This window comes from Acinonyx jubatus, chromosome D2 (genome assembly GCF_027475565.1).
Source record: "Acinonyx jubatus isolate Ajub_Pintada_27869175 chromosome D2, VMU_Ajub_asm_v1.0, whole genome shotgun sequence".
Taxonomy (NCBI): Eukaryota; Metazoa; Chordata; class Mammalia; order Carnivora; family Felidae; genus Acinonyx; species Acinonyx jubatus.
The window spans coordinates 70,792,987-70,809,566 of NC_069393.1; the positions used below are offsets into that span (position 1 = coordinate 70,792,987).

At 37.1% G+C, this 16,580-nt stretch overlaps 1 protein-coding gene across 1 annotated transcript in view; it reads left to right on the top strand.

Annotated features, from left to right (window-relative positions):
• Window positions 1-16,580, top strand: part of ATRNL1 (attractin like 1) — a 754,994-nt gene that overhangs the window by 572,702 nt on the left and 165,712 nt on the right. The gene's annotated exons all lie outside the window — the stretch shown is intronic.

Genomic DNA, 16,580 nt, shown 5'->3' on the forward strand with positions numbered 1-16,580 from the left:
CATGCAGGAGGTGATAGTGAGTTGCTCTTTGAAGAGGAATGAGTAGAATGTGGACAGAGATGCAGTGAAAGAGTAAGGAGAAGAATAGTAGTGAACTAAGTCACAGAAGTAGAGCATATACATGAAATAGAGTATATGGTTCTTTCTGGAAATCATATGGAGAGAAAGGTGGTACAAAGGGAGGGAGGCCACCAAGGCCTTGAATAACAAGCTAAGTTTTGAACTTTATTCTGTTGGCAATAGAGAGCTATTAAAGGATTATGAGCTGAGGAATGAAATGTTCAGAACTTGTTTGTTTTTACCCTGGTGGCTTGTATAGGATGAATTGGAAGAAGAAAACTCTAGGTGCAAAATGACCATAAGGCAATGAGAGCCTGAGGCTAGGGACATAGAAAGAGCTGTCTCCAAGGATAAAAGGACATAATCTTGCAACCAGTTCAACTTCAGGAGCACAGGGACAGGAGGAGTGTACCAAAGTGCGGTGTGGTGGGAGATTCACATTGTAATTGTAAATTTCCTAAAAATTTAGTGATAATAAAAACTCTACCTGTTTTTAGTCAGTATTATTGTTGTTCTGAATTCTCTTCTGACAATGCCGCCTTTATTGCCTGCACCCAGGGCACATTTCCCCACCACTTTCCACCTCTGTATACCGCTGCATGAGATGGAAGCAATTAAAGATCTCAGCTTAACACCTGGAGTTCTGAGGATTCTTTCAATAGAAATAGAAATTAGGAAGATAAAAGATTAGATTCGAGAATGAGTGTAATTTTGTACGTTAAATATGAGTTACTGGTGGAATGGCCAAATAATAATATCAACCCTGGAGATGTGGGCACGGATGTAGCTCAGCTGAAAAGTTAGGGTAAAGATCTAGGTTGGGAAGTCATCTGCTGAGAGGTGGCAACTGAGGCTAGTGGAATTCCTAAGCTTTGAGGACTATGACATGTATAATTAAGTATCTACAATATCACCTACATATTTGGTCTCTAAGGCATGTGGATCTTAAGGCAAATAATACACAGAATACATACAGTCAAGGGTGTCTGCCAGAAATCTCCATCTTGATTTATCTTTCACTAAGCTCCCTCCTGCCAATATTATAGTTAAGATTATTGATGTTTGAGGGGTGCCTGGGTGGCTCAGTCAGTTAAGCATCTGACTTCGGCTCACGTCATGATCTCACTGTTCCTGAGTTCAAGCCTCACGTAGGGCTCCGTAGCTGGGAGCCTGAAGCCTCCTTCAGCTTCTGTGTCTCCCTCTCTCTCTGCCCCTTCACTACTCGTGCTCTGTCTCTCTCTCTCTCTCTCTCTCTCTCTCTCTCTCTCAAAAATAAATAAATATTTTTTAAAAAGATTATTGATGTTTGAGAGCTAAGTTTAAGAAGAATTTTAATGATGTATTATAATGATGTCATTTCTCTCCAAGCTGAAAATAGATTCAATATATTCTCAGTAAAAATCCTAGAGATAATTTTTTATGGAAAGTGACAGACTTATTCTAAAGTATTTGTGGAAATCAAGAGGCAAAGAATATCCCAAGAAGAAAACTGTATGCTACCAGATATTAAGATCTTTTATAATGCTGTAATAACTAAGACACTTGGAACTGGTGCAAGAATAGACAAAGAGACCAATGGATAGTGTAGTATGATACATGACAAAGGTGACATTGCATTGCAGTAGAACGAGAATGGTCTTTTCAATAAATCATGGTGGATCAATTGGGTATCCATGTAAGAAAAAAATTATTGGGACTCCCATCTCACAAAAATCAAAATCAAATGGGCTGTAGATCTACAATGTGAAAATAAAACAGTTTTTTAAAGGGAAACAGAATACCTTCATGACTTGGGAGTATTTAATGATTTCTTAAACATGACATAAAAGTAGTAGCCATGATAGAAAGTGTGGCATATTAAACTATATTAAGAACGTTTTTTCACCAAACGATACTGTTAAGAGAGTGAAAATGTAATGCATGTGATGGGAGAAGGTATTTACTACAAAAATATCTCTAAAAAAGATTCATTCTTCATAATTTATAAAGAATTCTTTCAAATTAATAAGAAAAGATGCAGTCAACTCAGTAAGCAAAACACCTGAACAGGCACTTCATAAGAGGCTATCCAAACGGCCAGTAAACACATCTAAAGGTGCTCAACTTCATTAGTCATTGGGTAAACGCAAATTAAAACCACAGTGCAACAGAATTATGTATCCACATGAATGGCTAAAATTAAACACAGGCATCATCAAATCTTGGCTAGGATATGAAAACAGCCATACCTCTCGTACATTGCTTTGGGAATGTAAATTGGTACAACAGTTATTGAAAAATGGGTCATATATTTTAAACATATAAACATATACATACCCTATGGCCAAGAAATTCTCCTCTCAGATACAAATCCAACAAAAAAAGTGTTCATTAAAAAAAAATATATGAGCAAGGGGCTCCTGGTGGCTCAGTTGGTTAAGCGGCTGACTTTTGGTTTTAGTTCAGGTCATGATCTCATATCATGACCTAGAGCCCCGCACTGTCAACAGGGAGCCGCTTGGGAACCTCTTTCTCTCCCTCTATCTCTGCTTCTCTCTCTCTCTCACTCTGTCTCTCCCTCTCTCTCTCTCAAACCTATATAAACTTTAAAAAAATGTACAAGATTTTTTCATGGCAGTACTATTCATGATAGCCAAATGTCTATCAAGATTAAAATAGATAATCTTGACTTCTTTGTCATATATTGACCATATACACATGGGTTTATTTCTGGGCTCTCTGTTCTATTCCATTGATCTATATGTATGTTTTTATGCCACTGCCATACTGTTTTGATTACTATAGCTTTAAAATATAGCTTGAAGTCAGGAAGTGTGGTGCCTCAAGCTTTGTTCTTTATCAAGATTGCTTTCACTGTTTAAGGTCTTTTGTGGTTCCATATGAATTTAAGCACTTTTTTTCCTCTTTCTGTGAGAAGTACCATTGGAATTTTGATAAGGATTGCATTCCATCTATAGATTGCTTTGGGTAGTATGGACAATTTAACAATATTAATTCTTCTAATCTGTAAACATGGAATATTTTTCCATTTACATGTGTCATCTTCAATATCAATATCTTAGTTTTCAGTGTGCAGATCATTCTCCTCCTTGACTAAATTTATTCCTAGGTATTCTGTCAGATGCAATTATAAATTGATTGTTAAAGAATAGTCTTTTCAACAAATGATACTGGGAAACCTGAACAGCCACATGCAAAAGAATGGAGCAGGACTCCTATCTTACACCGTAACAAAAGTCAATTCAAAGAGCCTATGGAATGGGAGAAAATATTGGTAAATCATATATCTGATAAGTAGGGTTTTATATATAATTAATATCTATACAAAACTTAATATATATAAGGAACTCACACAGCTCCACAGCAAAATAACCTCCCTTCCTCCCCCCTCAAAAAACCTATCTGATTAAAAATTGGAAAGAGGAACTGAATAAACATTTTTCCAAAGAAGACTTATAAATGCCTAACACGTACATGATGTTCAACATCACTAGTCATCAGGGAGTGCAAATCAAAACTACGCTGAGGTATCATCTCATGCCTGTTTAATGACAGAATGGCTGTCATCAAAGAGATAAAAGATGTATCGTCAAGGATGTGGAGAAAAGGAAATCCTCATGTACTGTTGGTAGAAATGCAAACTGGGGCATCCACTTTGGAAAACAGTATGGAGATTTCCCAAAAAAACTAAAAATAGAACTACCATATTATCCAATAATCCCAATTCTGGATCCAAAGGAAAAGAAAGCATTAACTTTTGATATATGCACAACATATTACCCCCCTGCCCTCGTTCAGTGCAGCATTCCTTACGATAGCCAAGATGCAGAAATAATCTAAATGTCCTTCAATGAACGAATCTATAAAGATGTGAGATATGTATAAAATGGAGTATTTTTCAGCCACGAGAAAGAAGGAAATCTTGCCGTTTGAGAGAACACGGATGAACCCTGAGGGCATTATGGTAATTCAGAAAGAGAAAGACAAATACTCCATGGTATCAATTATGTGTGGAATCAAAAAACTAAAAATTAAATTAAATTAAATTTAAAGCAAACTCATAGAAACAGAGAGTAAAAAAGTGGTTGCCACGAGCTGGGGGGTGAGGGAAATAGGGAGAAGTTGGTGGTAGAATACTAATTTTTGTCTATAAGATGAATAAGTTCTGAGGACCTAATATAAAACATGGTGATTATAGTTGGTAACACTGTATTGTATAATTGAAACTTTCTAAGTGTATAATTGAAACTTCCTAAGTGTTTTGTAGAACTCTCTCATACACACAAAATTTTAGAATAGATAAATTTTGGTATATTCACATAAGGGAATACCAGTGTGAACAAGTCACAACTCGATGCAACCATATGGATGAATCTCAGAAACATAATGTTGACTAAAAGAAGCCAGACACTAAATAAGTATCTCCATATATAAATTTCAGTAACAGGCAAAACTAATCTGTGATAGTACAAATCCGCATAATGGTTACCCTTGTGGGGATAGGAGGAAATGGCTAGAAGAGAGAATAAGGCAAGATTCTGAGATGCTGCTAATGTTTTGTTTTGTTTTTTTTTTTATTAACATGTATAATCATCACACAAGTCTGTTGACTTAATGAAAATTAATCATGGTATACATTTAAGAGTTTTTGTATGTTTTCTATCTGTATGTTTTTATATGTTTTTTATCTGTATGTTACATTTCAGTAACAGCCCCTTCCCTTAAAAAAAAAAAAGTCTTTTTCCACTGTTCAAATTTAAGTTGGTAGTTATAGTCAGCTGATAGCTGACTCTTTATCCACAACATTTTTTTTTATTCTGTTGCCTTTCTGCCCTAAATGACAATTCCATGGATCCATGGATATATTTAGATAACTTAAGATATGTGTGTCAAATGATGATTCATGACCCCAAGAAAGGGCTAAAAAAAGAGTTAATATCACTTTGGTTCTAAAAATGGAAGGGCTGCAAATGTCTGAGTTTAAGTGCCCTCATACTGATTTATACACAGTGGTGTGTAAGGAAGATATATGCCATAGAACCTGGACATAACATCTAGACTTTATGGTTTATTTAACCATACTTCTTAGAGAATTTCAGTAGGTGCATCAAAGGATGTTTTCAAAGTGCCCATATTAAATTTTGGATCAAAAGAATAAACGGGGAAATTACTACTCCTTTAGGTTCAGTTAACATTATTTTACCCCTAATATATTGTGATTATTTTTCCAGTTCAAACAATAATGGTGAAAAGAAATGTTGATATGTCACAGTTTTCTATTTGTTAATTGTTGAGGTCATCTCACAGCATCTGATTCCACTCACACGGCCAATTATAAAATGACTGTGCCCATCCTATAGAATGGCTCTTCAGTGCTTGGAAAAGAACAAAGGGCTGTGAAGTTGAAATTGGAAGTCTTATTACTGATTCCATGGCCATTCTACAGGCACTTTAGAAATATCATTCTACCTCTCTGATCTTCATATTTTCAGCCTACAAGTTAACAATACCCTTGACAATGAAGTGTTCTTAAATGGTGACTTTTAACATAAGAGTAGCCATAAAAATAGGGCTATAACTACATAGAGAGTTCCCAGGATGTTGCTATTGGGGCAGATATTTTTGTGACATGTTAGTTTTATTGTTTTAATGTTTATTTGTTTTTGAGAGAGAGAGGGAAATGGAGTGCAAGCAGGAGGAAGTGATGGGGAACTGAGAGAGAGAGACACAGAATCTGCAGCAAGCTACAGGCTTGGAGCTGTCAGCACAGAGCCCGACGTGGGGCTTGAACTCACAAACTGTGAAATCATGACCTGCGCTGAAGTCAGACAGTTAACCAACTGAGCTACCCAAGTGCCCCGTGACACATAGTTTTAAATGGACGGGTAATGATGATGAGTTCAGGAGAGTTCTGGCATGTTAATTGATCAAATATATTTGTTAGAGGTAATTTTATCAATCAGTGTACAGGACCTGTCCTTTAAAAAAAAAAAGATACTACATTTGAGGGTACAAAAATGTTTGGTGATCTGCTTGATATTGTTCAGCATGGATTCATATTTCTCCTAAAAGTAACGGCTTCATGGAGATGGTAATGCATTGTCAGCCCCTGTCAATACTTAATGAATAGGATGGAAAATTAGAGTCTCTGGATTCCCATTGCCACTAGGATACTAAATACGCACACATGCACCCACACAGACACACAGACACAAACACACAGTCACATGGTTAAGTGTGTGTGGATGGCATATAATAAAGAGAAAGATAAATGCACTTAAAGTTCTACATTAGACTGGTAGAGATATGAAGTCCAGTTGTGATCTAATAAAAAGAGTTCAGATTTAGAGACAGAGGTAGAGTTTTAAGTTCCTTAGACTTACTAGCTTAACAACCGTGAACATATGATTTAACATCCATTCACCTCAGCAGGCTCATTTTGAAAAATAGGACAATAATTCCTAAATTTGTTCAGATTATTAAATGCAATCATAAATGTTAAAATATATATAAATTGTAAGGAACCTACATATGTAAGATATCAAGACAACCTTTGGGTTATCTTTGGGTTTTAACATTCAGATACAAATGTATTTCAGCTCATAGAGCAGTTACTCTAAGTCTTGTAAGTGAATTACAGGTGGAAAGCAGGAATTCCTCAGCTCAGGAATTCCTCAGGAATTACTTCTGTGTAATGACACAGAAGTATACAGTGATTTAGAGTCAGAACTGTGTTGAAGAGCTAGTTTTGTCATTTATTTGCTTTGTGAGCTCAACCAAGAGATTAACCTCTCTGAACCTTAGTTTCCTTTTCTGTAAAGTCAATGGTTTGGAACTTTAGGCAATGACTGTGGAACTTCTGAGACTATATAAACACATAGCACCTATTAGCTATCAGGATTGTTAAGCATTTTATTTGTGCCAGGTGTAGTTTGAAATGTTGGAGATACAAATAGTGAAAGACTTGAGCCCTTCCCTCAAACCCATAGACCACTGTGGAGGAAATATCATATAAAGAGATAATGTCAACACAGCACGGTGAGTCCTCTGATAAAGGTATGCCCAAGGTGCATGGAGCAGTAGACTCAGACAAGACTTCTTACAGGAGACGGTCCTACACTCAGGATTGTCGAATGAGTAAGATATATGTCAGTTGCAAGATGGGCTCTGTGTTAGTTTCCTAGGACTACCGTGACAAATTACCACAAACTAGGTGACTTCAAACAACAGAAATGTATTCTAACAGCTCTGGAAGCCATAAGAATTTATTCCCTCTAGGGTTTCTGAAAGAGAAAAAATTTAATTCCTTTTTTCTAGCTTCTGGTGGTTGCCAGGAATGTTTGTTATTCTTTGACATCACTCTGTTTCTGCCTTGGTCTTCACATGGCCTTCTTACAATGATACCAGTCACTGGATTTAATAAGGACCACATCTTAACCCAGTATATCTCCTCTTAACTAATTATATCTGTAAAGACCCTCTTTCCAAGGTAAAGTCACATTCTGAGGTTTTGGGGGGACACTGTTCAACCCAGTGCAATTACTCTGTGGTTCCCCCCAAATTCATAAAATCCTATGTGAAATATACATTCAACCCATGTCAACATCCCCAAAAGTTTTAACTCATTCCAGCATTAACTTTAAACCCAAGTTCTTATCTAAATATCAACCTGAAAAGGTTCAGAAATCAGTATGTATATCAGATATAGGTGGGTATGATCCATCTTAAGGCAAAATTCCTCTCTACTTGTGGATTTGTGAAATCAGAAAACAAATTATCTAATTGCAGAATACAGTGGGGGCTGGGGGGCAGGCTTAGATATGTAGTCGCATTCTGAAAGGAAGAAAATGGAAGAAATAAATGGAGCATTAGTCCGAAAACATCTGAAATCCAGCAAACCAAGTTCTACTAGATTTCAAGGCCTGAGAATAATATTCATTGGCTCACTGCTCTATCTTTGGGACCCATGGTCACCCCTTCTGGCATCTGCATCTTTGGGCTCTGCCCTCAGAGTCATTCTTCATTTCTTCCCATCTCCATACTTTTCAGTCTAAGCTGGCAGTGTTTCTGTTAGTAAAAGTTTCTCAAAGATCTTGTTAGTTTCCTGTGCAATACAGGAAGTTCACCCCATCACATGGGAGGGCCTCCACACATCTTTCCGAGATAGCCCCATCAATCCCGTCTCTGCTGGCTTCTGCCAAGATTGGTTGATGGGATCCATGAATCAGACATCGAATTTCAACAAAATGTGGTCCAGCTACAACATTTGTGCTCTCTACAGAGCATGCTTTCTCAGCTTTTGCTATCCAGATAGGCTGAGAATTTTCCAAATCATTAAGTTCTGGTTCCTTTTTGTTTATCACAGTTTGTGCCCTAATTTATCTCTTTCTTCTCCCATTTTACTATATGCAGCAAGAAGGAAACAGGCATACCTTCCACACGTTGCCTTTCTTCCAGTTTCCAACAACATATTCCTTATTTCCATCTGAGACCTCACATTCAGTGTTCAGATTTATAGCAACATTCTGTTAATGGCAATATATGTTATGCTCTAAGATAATAGAAGCCTCCTCTAAAGCTCCCCTCACTTCTTTCTGAGCTCTCATGAGAATCACACTTAGTATCTGTATTTCTACCAATAGTCTTTTCAAGGAAATCTGGTCTCTTTATATCAAGTGCCCCCAATTTTTTCCAGCTTCTACCCATTACACAATACCAAAGTCATTTGCAGATTTTTAGATGTGTGTTATATAGAAGCACCTCCCTTCCTGGTGCCAAAATCTGTATCAGTTTCCTAGGGCTGCCATACAAATTACCATAGACTGGATGGCTAAAGACAAAATAAATGTAATCTTTATTTATCATAATTCTGGAGGCCAGAAGTCCAAAATAAAAGTGCCAGCAGAACCAGGCTCTCTCTCAAAGCTCTAGAGAAGACTCCTTTCTTGCTTATCTCCTAGCTTCTGGTGGCTTCCAACAATCTTCTCCATTTCATCACATGAACTTCTTTCTTCCCTGTGTGTCTTCATATGGCTTTTAACAACACCATTGGTTTTGGATCTCACCCTAATCCAATATGAACTCATTTTCACTAACTGCATCTGCAAAGACCCTCTTTCCAAATAAGGTCACATCCTGAGGTTCTTGGTGGACATGAACTTCGGAGGGACACTATTCAACTCATTACAGGCTCTTAATAGATCCCGATTCTCCTCTCTTTTGGTTGGCCATGCTAATACTAAGTTGCTAGGGTGGCAGTTTATTCATCTGACCTACTGTCTGCATTCTAATCCCCTGTTTCTTTTCACACTGTGTTTCTTAAATGTTAAACCTTTAAACTGACAGATGAACTGTTGGGAATGTCTTCAGAAATCTGAACACTATGTTTATCTGGAGATGGGAATTTAGCTAAGGCGAGGTCAGAATCAGTGAAACATTCTTTTTAATTCACTGGATTAATATGTCTCCTACTCATTGTGGTTAAATAATAATCTTTGTTTTCGTTCATGGTTAGTTACTTGTTCAAGTTGAAAATATCAAGGGTTCTTTAACTGATTCTATGAGTTGATACTTAATACATGGTCTGCCATGGTTACCCAGCCTGGGATTTGTTACTTTAACGTATCAATCAATGGCAAAGTCAATGTGTAAGCTGCTAGTGATTTTGAAAGTGTCTTTGTATTCAATAGTCTTGTACCTTGTTTGTAACTGAAGGTCATTCTTTAAGAAAAGAATGATATCTAAGACTATAAATTCATGGTACTTTCTAAGCTCTTGAGAGTGGAGATTTACAGCATCAATATATAGTGAGCTTTACCCATTCAGGCTACTAAGACTGATGCTCATAGCTTTAATTATTTTCACGTGATGCGGCTAATTCCAAGAATGTTATTCTTCACTTATTTGGCTCTTAGAAAATATGTCTATTGTATCATTTGAAACCTATTTAACAATATCCTTCTTTTTGTTTTAGGGAAGCCCCCACTTTCTCTAATACCCTTGTTAGATTTTACTTGTCTTACCTTCAAAGCGATCCATGTACTACAGGTATTATATTTAGAAATTGTGTCTCATACTAGTTATAAACTAGAGTGTTGTTTCTTGAAGTTCTTGATGAAAAATGTGCTCTGGCACATTTAGGTATTGGTTCATTTAGGTATTGTTGTAGGCTAAAACCATTCCCCTACCCACCACTTCCAAATATTTGCATCCTACTCCCAGAAACCTGTGAATCTTATTTGGGAAACGAGCCTTTCACAAGTGATTAGGTTCAGGATCTAGGGATGAGAGAGTATCCTGGGTTATCTTTGTGGACCCTGAATGCGATCACATGTCTGAATGGAAAATGGAGAAGGAGATTTGACACCAGAAGAGGAAAAGGCAACGTGACCACCAAGGCATAAATTGGAGAAAAACAGACACAAGGCAAGGGATGCCAGAAGCTGGAAGAGGGAAGAGGCATATTCTCCCCTAAAGCCCCTAGTCTTGCCAACAGCTTGATTTCAGCTCAGGGAAACTGGGTTTGGACTTCTGGTCTCCAGAACTCTGAGAGAATAAATTTCTGTTGTTTTAAATCATCAAATTTGGGTTGCTTGTGATAGCTACCTCAGAAAACGAATACAGGCATATAACATTTTCCCTTGGAAGATATGACAAACACCATACCCCATCAAAAGCAGGATTACTTACTAGATTTATATATAGTAATCATGTTTCTCTGTAGATCTATTGAGTAAGCACATCCTTTGAGTTGATACTGTGTGTTGAGTAGCGTGTCTTTCCTTTGACCTTAGGTGTGATACCTGATCTGGCAGTCAAAATGAACTCTGAACTTCCATATAGAATTGTTCCTTAAATTGGGAGACCATTTCAGTGATGTCTTTCTTTTCTTTTTTTTTACATTTTTTTAATGTTTATCTATTTTTGAGAGAGAGAGGGAGAAACAGAGTGCAAGCTGAGAAGGGCCAGAGAGAGAGGGAGACACAGAATCTGAAGCAGGCTCCAGGCTCTGAGCTGTCAGCACAGAGCCTGACGCGGGGCTTGAACTCACGAACTGTGAGATCATGACCTGAGCCGAAGTCGGACGCTTAACTGACTGAGCCACCCAGGCACCCCAAGAAAACATTTTAAAAAGAGGCACATCTTTCCCTATCTGAATAGTATATTTCAGATTTCCTTGTTCTGTAAACCTTCATATTCCTTTAAAAAGCCTCAAGTTCTGTTCAGTTTTTATTTCACATTATAAACTACAAATTAAACCAAAGCTTCCTTCCTTCATGGGTGCAAAATTGAGTACAACTAATCATTCTCTCAAATGGCTAATTATATTTCTAGTTGCCTACTTGAAGGTCTAATTAGCCAATTGCATATGCTTATGTGGGGGCAAGGAGATAATTGGCATTCTCAAGCAGGTAATTAGAAAAGCAATTAGTAGTGCCCACAACTAATTACAAGAATGAAAATTGTACCCACCAAGATGGTACCAGTGTCTACTGGGCAGAAAACCAGTCTCTGGAAAGTGATAGACTTAATGCATCTGGCAGTATCTTAATGAGAGACAGTAAAACAAACAGGAACTGTCTATAAGCCACCTTTTCCAAGGGACTGCCAGAACCTTTGTACCTCTGGCAAAGGGCTGCCTTTGGGGCAGTTTTCCTATTACCAATAATAACTTGTCAAAAAACAAACAAACAAACAAACAAAAAACGTGCGCCTGAACTTACATGTATCAGGCGTGCTATGACCTTCAAAGGTCTTTCATTTCTGGAACTAATATATTGTGAACGCAATCTGGAATAGTGAGTTTTGATCATGTGTTATCAGCATCTGCTTTCACATGTTGTAACATAAAGGGTTCTATGAGGGACATCATTTTGGTTTTGGTTGTTCTTCAACTGCACCTGACCAGCCCTTCACTTAACAGAGAACTTCGGTCAAATGTTATGGCAAATCCACCTTGAGCAGAAAGCTTCCTGTAGTTAGCAGGTTTTGTTGTTGAAATCCCTGTGGGTTTTATGCCCCATTGAGCTTCTGATTGCACTCTTTGTTCTTTGTTACCCAATTGTAAACAACCGATTCCACGGTAATTTGTGCCCCAGCACCAATTATAGTGGAGAAGCTGGTGATACCACCATCAGGAGCTCCTCCCACAGCACCTGGTACTACTTACTGCTAAAAGCCCTTGGCGCTGGGGGTTGTGCACAGATAGCTGCCTGAAAGAGCCAAGGAGCCTAAAGTCAGCATTTCCAAAAATAAGACAAGTGTGCCCCAAGAATTAATGGTTTAACTTGGAAAAATGCCTTTGTCTTTTTTTTTTCCTATTTTTAAATTTCTTTGCCCTACCCTCTATTTTCCCATCATTCCTCTTGCCGGTCCCAGCCTTTTACTTCCCTGCCTTGTGAACCAGGGCAAAATGTCTAGGACGGTGGAAGAAAATTTACCTTGAAGTAAAAGTCAAAACAAATGCAAATCCGCTATTACGGTTGAACAATTTAAACACTGCAACACAACTGAGGATTAAAACCTGGAAAAGAATATCCAAAATAAATACATAACCAAGAGGTTATTTTTTTAAATTAGCAATGACTGAAGGATAATACAGACGGATTAAAGGCATTAATTACACAACAGATAAAGAATAAGCAGACCTTGCTTAAAATGTGGTGTAAAACAGTCTTGTTAGCTATCTGGTCTTAAAACAGTGGCAAAACAATAGCTCAGTTAAAGGTATATTCAACCAGAGGTACGTTATTCAAACTGGGGTAAGGGTGGAAAGAGGGAGCTCGGGAGAACGAGATACTATGTCTCATTTAGCTGTAAAAACTTGTAACTTGACTTTTTTTTTTTTAAACTGAATATGTTGGTGTCAGAGAGACCTAATCTGGATGTGTATTTAGAAATTTTGTGCTTAAGGTAATATTTCATTTACTTTTCTAGCTTTATTCTCTTTCCCCTATCTTCTCCTACTTTATTTTAATAAGCTTAAAGTAGGGAAAAAATTAAAAGGCACCTATTTTCTTTACGCTCTTTCTCACCTGTATATATTTCATGCTTCATGTAGAAACTTCAGTAGTGTTAAAGGAAGGAGTGTTGGGGGTTTTCAGCTGGACACATTTTCTCTTACTCTGGCCATGCCCCAAGGGAACACGTTTCTGTGTGATTTACATGAAGCTACCCTAAGGAGTCAAAGACATCAATGAAGTCTAAGAATCTGTCAGTTCATTACTAGCAACCATGGTAATTTTAGGGAAAATATGTTGTGACATGTTCCTGTCTCCGGCCCTTTTAACTTCCCGTCGCCTCTTCCTGGAGATCCTTCGCCATCCGCAGAGATCCACATAGTGGACTCCTTCATCGGCTTCAGGCTTTGCACAAATGTCACCTTTTCAGTGAGACCGTGCCAAGTCTGCCTACCTAAAATTGTATTTTCCCCTTCCTTATGCCCACACACTCCTCATCACCTCCCCTCCCTGCTTTGTTTTTCTCTGTAACACTCATCATCTCCGTGTGCTTTTTCTCGTTTCCTTTGTGAAGGATGTCATTCGTACGGGAGAGTGTATAAAACACATGTAAGTTTAGAGAAGACACCTGGATAAACAAACCACCACCCAGGTGAGAGATGAGAAGCTCCCTGTGTTCTCCCTGGAGGTAGCCACTATCCCGACTTTTTTGATAACCTTCCCTTACATTTTTTTTTCCACAATAATTTCCACTATTTATTGAGTGCTTATTATGAGTAAGTTAGGGGTTTTACAATTTTCATCTTCTATTTCACTGCAGGATGGGGCATTTTTTTAACTTCTTTTATTTATTTATTTATTTATTTATTTATTTATTTATTTATTTATTGGATTTACATCCAAATTAGTTAGCATATAGTGCAACAATGATTTCATTTCTCTATTATTATATCTATGTATGCATTAGTGCTAATAATACATAATTTACTTATTTATTATAGTTAAAACAATAGATTAAGATCCCTGGCATTCTTTGTACAAATAGATTTCTAGACCTATTCTGAAGCACCCTCAGACCCATTCTTAGCCCAACCAACCTGCCTCTTTCTTCACCAGCTTTCTTCGCTTCATCTACCTCACCCCAACCTTCCACCCCCTCCCAGATTTTCTTCCCTAGCTTAGCAGTCATTTCAGCCTCTGATATGTTACCCTTGCTAGCTTTTCAGATTCTTTCCTAACTCCCTTAACAGGACAATATTCCCTTTTGACTTAGGTCAGAATCAACTGACCAAAGTAATGTAATTTTACTGAAAGTAACTCACACCTCGGATTTCAAATGCCAGATATTGGACACATGACATGTAATTTCTTTCATTTCTTTCATGCCTGAAACAAACTTAAACAGTTATAGAGTTTGATATTTGTTACCCATTCCAAGGCTTATCCTGATAGCCAAGTTCTCTTTGTTCTCTGGCCCAGTCCTCAGAGTGATTTTGCTTTGCTTTGGCTTTTCACATGTACAAGCCATAATTTCCATTTCGATGTATCCCAAAGATTCTAGCAGGCATACTGCTTCACAGATGATCTCATTTTGTTTTGATAATGTGCCCAATCATTTCGTATACAATCAAAATGTGTAATCAGAGGTGATGGGAATGAAACTTTATCACCATTGGGACCTCTGCCTGTTTACAAGCGTCCTTGGTCTTCATCTGCTTAAGTTAGCCATTATTCTCTTCACAGAGTTTTCAGCTGAACAATGTCCACCTTTCTTTTGTATACTGTAGAGTCTAGAGAACAGTGCTCACTTTCTTTTAATGTTGTTAGAATTAGATGGATCACTCATCTGTAATCTGAGTTCTACAATAGCAGCAATCACTGTGTCACTGGCCCCTGAAATGAATTCTTAAATTCAGCAATCACTACACTATCAACATAAATTACATGTAGCATCTAAATCTTCAGTTGAGAATATTGCCATTTTACCTATCCAGAGCAGCATATGGTAAGTGTAACAGTATACATCTGAATTTACTTCCTTGAGGCATTTACAGTGTTCTGCCTTCTCTCTCCATTGGATGCATATTCCTGGAAACAAAAGTTGTGGAGTGATAGATTATCTGTACAAAGTCCAGGAGCTTCTTTGGTAAAGGAGAAATATTGAAAGTTCTATAAGAAAAAAATGTAATGTTTTGGTTTAGTTTTCTTCTTTATTAGCTTGAGTATTTTTGCATTTCTTTCTTCATTCAAAACACAGATTTTTAAGGGATGGTTGAGATTATTATAACCTCTGCTTAATAAACTGAAGTTTAAACAGGCTGAAACATACACACACACACACACACAGAACTTTACTTCAAATAATACAATTGAAGTGTCTTTTTTCAGTTTGAGAAATTTCTTTCTAAGGATAGTATCTATTTTCTGTAGCAGACTAATCCAGATCTTTGAGAGACATATTACTGCCAACCATTTATAAATAAGTAGTTTTTGTAAGAATGCAATTCTATAAATGATTGTATCCATATAAGTACTAAAATTTTAAGGAGCTACTTTAAAGTGGAGGCTGAAACATTTTTTCACCATTACCACAACATAATGATTTGACCTTTTTCAAGGGTTCTACACTGAATTGTTCATGAAGGGAAGGTGTTGGTGAGTCTTCAATGAAAATAAAACATAGTTTATAAAACAACTAATTGTATGGTTATGAATATCCTGTGTTTCACTACTTTTTTGTCATAAGGTTGTCAGAGGAAATACCTTCTTTTATATGTGTGTCTCTAGTTGTATCGTTTAATAAAGTTATCCTGCATTTGATGAATTTTTTTATAGCATCATCATAGAAATTGATGGTATGTTGTCAATTTGGCAAAGGTTGTAAGTTCAAGATACTGATTTATTTGTGTCTATGTTAAAGTGACCTCAACACTTTTCAAAGCGTATTGATGCCATAGTAGCTCATTATCTGTGTTTCTGTTAGACCGCAATAAAGATAATACTACTACCGTGGATTTTGTAAAACAACTTTGGAGAAGCTAAAAGCTTAATTAATTTATTTTAAATGTTTTTTTTTTTAATCTGAAAGAGAGAGAGAGAGAAAGAGAGGGAGACAGAGTGTGAGTGAAGGAGGGACAGAGAGAGAGGAGACACAGAATCAGAAGCAGGTTCCAGGCTCTGAGCTGTCAGCACAGAGCCTGATGTGGGGCTTGAACCCAGAAACCGTGAGATCATGACCTGAGCCGAAGTCAGACGCTCAACCGACTAAGCCACCCAGGTGCCCCGAAAACTTAATTTATATTAGTATAAGATGCTTGAGGACCACTTTTTAAAAAAGTAAATATCGAAAATAGCAAATGGGAAATAACTATAAAGATGCCGATCATTAACAGATGTATTGAATTGCTGGCAATTCATTCATCAAATATTTATTGATTACCTACTATGTACCACTATATGCTGCACAAGTAGAAAGTGAAATAAGTTTTATTTGTGTATCTTTATTTCAAGTTTTTAATTGAAATTCTAGTTAGGTAACATAGCATAATATTGGTCTCACAA